Below are 3030 nucleotides of genomic sequence, written 5' to 3' on the forward strand. Positions count from 1 at the left end.
AGGATCTGTTTGGCTGCTTGACAGGTAGGATGTTCACCTCCAAAAAAATGTTGATCACGAGTTCCTTACCTGAAAGGCAAATTCCCATTCTTACCTATGCTTTCTACTTTGTAGGAGAGTCCATAGTCATGTGAGAGATATTAGTAAAAGTATTAATGATATTTAGGTTAATGTGTGTATGAGTACTTTAAAACTCATAAATGTCTTCGGTACAAATTTATTAGTTTTGTCAATAATTGCCTTCCTGCTATCTTAAGGAGCATTTCCCCCTCACTCATCCATCACCAAAGTTACTATTTTGATTAGGAGATCCTGATCACCTTCTATAAACAATGTTCGGCTGGGTGTGGTGGCTCACACCTGTAATCCCAGCACTTTGGGAGGCTGAAACAGGCGGATCACCTGAGGTCAGGAGTTTGAGAGCAGCTGGGCCAACATGGTGAAACCCCATATCTACTAAAAATACAAAAAATAGCTGGGCGTGGTGGTGCGTGCCCGTAGTCCCAGTTACTGGGAGGCTGAGGCAGGAGAATCACTTGAACCGGGGAGCCAGAGGTTGCAGTGAGCCGAGATCGTGCCATTGCACTCCAGCCTGGGTGACAGAGTGAGACTCCATCTCAAAAAAAGAAAAAGAAACACAATTTTAATCTGTTCACATTCTGAAAATAACAGATGCTGAGAGGTCATGGAGAAAAAGGAATGCTTATACACTGCTGGTGGGAGTGTAAATTAGTTCAACTATTGTGGAAGACAGTGAGGCTATTCCTCAAGAATCTAGAACCAGAAACACCATTTGACCCAGCAATCAAATGGTTTTGACCATGACTATATGCTCAAAGGAATATAAATCGCTGTATTACAAAGACACATGTACACATATATTCATTGCAGCACTATTCACAATAGCAAAGACATGAAACCAATTTAAATGCCCATTGAAGACAGACTGGATAAAGAAAATGTGGGACTTTCAAAGTTCCACACTCCCAGGCCAGAGCCTTCTCGGCTTCTTTTTTCCCTCCTTCTCCTTCCGCCCCCTCCCCCGCACGGCTGCCTCCATTTCCTTAAGGAAGGGTTTTTATCTCTCTCCCTCCTCCACACCGTAGCGGCGGTGCATGAGCGGGTCGGGCGGGCGGCCGAGTTTTCCAACAGATAACTTCACCAAGATGTCCAGTGATAGGCAAAGGTCCGATGATGAGAGCCCCAGCACCAGCAGTGGCAGTTCAGATGCGGACCAGCGAGACCCAGCCTCTCTAGAGCCTGAAGAACAAGAGGAAAGAAAACCTTCTGCCTCCCAGCAGAAGAAAAACACCAAACTCTCCAGCAAAACCACTGCTAAGTTATCCACTAGTGCTAAAAGAATTCAGAAGAGCTAGCTGAAATAACCCTTGATCCTCCTCCTAACTGCAGTGCTGGGCCTAAAGGAGCTAACATTTATGAATGGAGATGAACTATACTTGGTCCGCTGGGTTCTGTCTATGAAGGTGGTGTGTTTTTTCTGGATATCACATTTTCAACAGATTATCCATTTAAGCTACCAAAGGTTACTTTCTGCACCGGAATCTATCACTGCAACATCAACAGTCAAGGAGTCATCTGTCTGGACATCCTTAAAGACAACTGGAGTCCCGCTTTGACTATTTCAAAGGTTTTGCTGTCTGTTTGTTCCCTTTTGACAGACTGCAACCCTGCGGATCCTCTGGTTGGAAGCATAGCCACTCAGTATTTAACCACCGAGCAGAACACGACAGGCTAGCCAGACAGTGGACCAAGAGATACGCAACAAAATTCACATCGTTTATATGCAGTGTGAAGGAGCTGAAGGCTTCTTACTGTGCTGCAAATCTTTATAGCCTTCAAAATACAGACTTCTGTGTATATGTTATACTGATTCTACTCTGCTTTTATCCTTTGGAGCCTTGGAGACTCCCCAAAAAGGTAAATGCTATCAAGAGTAGGACTTTGTAGCTGTAGATTAGTTATGTTTAAAACGCCTACTTGCAAGTCTTGCTTCTTTGGGATATCAAAATGTATTTTGTGATTTACTAAGGATACTTACTGGTCCTGAAGTCTACCATATATTATAGTGCATTTTAGCCTAATTCATTATCTGTATGAAGTTATAAAAGTAGCTGTAGATGACTAGGAATTATGTCATTTGTATTAAACACAGATCTATTTCTGAGTAGGTGGTTCATGCTGTCGTGAAAAATGTTTTACCTTTTACCTTTGTCAGTTTGTAATGAGAGGATTTCCTTTTACCCTTTGTAGCTCAGAGAGCACCTGATGTATCATCTCAAACACAATAAACATGCTCCTGAAGGAAAAAAAAAATAAAAGAAAGAAAGAAAATGTGGTACATATCACCACGGAACACTATGCAGCCATATAAAAGAATGAGATCATGACCTTTGCAGGGACATGGATGGAGCCAGAGGCCATTATCCTTAGCAAACTAATGCAGGAACAGAAAACCAAATACCACATGTTCTCACTTGTAAATGGAAGCTAAATAATGAGAAGACATGAACACATAGAGGGGAACAACACACACTGGGGCCTACTGGAGAGCGGAGGGTGGGAGGAGGGAGAGGATCAGGAAAAATAACTAATGGGTACTAGCCTTAATACCTGGGTGATGAAATAATCTGTACAACCCCCCATGACACAAGTTTACCTATGTAACAAACCTGCATGTACCCCTGAACTTAAAAATTAAAAAAAGAAAACACAATTACAAAAAACGAGTAGTGTCTTTAAGTAACAAGACAAAGTGGATAAAATGCATAGAGTAAACCTAAATCTTTCTTTCAAAACTTGCAGCTTTCACTGGGGAAAAATACAGGGTGTCCGCCTCTGACACATTAACTTAGCACTTTGGTTCTAACATACTGAAACAAATTTAGGGCTTCCTTACTAAGGACCTTGCTACTTTGATTCCTCACAATAATAGTAGGCATTAGTGACACAACTGGTCCAGAAGTTTTTCACGTCAGAGCCAGTATAATACTTTGGGTATATTCTCTTGCG

General features: G+C 42.0%; 1 pseudogene; it reads left to right on the forward strand.

The window, feature by feature from the left end:
• Window positions 1-1116: 1116 nt before the first annotated feature.
• On the forward strand, window positions 1117-2071 carry LOC105479514 (ubiquitin-conjugating enzyme E2 E3 pseudogene; annotated as a pseudogene).
• The last annotated feature ends 959 nt before the right edge of the window (window positions 2072-3030 follow it).

This window comes from Macaca nemestrina, chromosome 5, assembly GCF_043159975.1.
Source record: "Macaca nemestrina isolate mMacNem1 chromosome 5, mMacNem.hap1, whole genome shotgun sequence".
Taxonomy (NCBI): domain Eukaryota; kingdom Metazoa; phylum Chordata; class Mammalia; order Primates; family Cercopithecidae; genus Macaca; species Macaca nemestrina.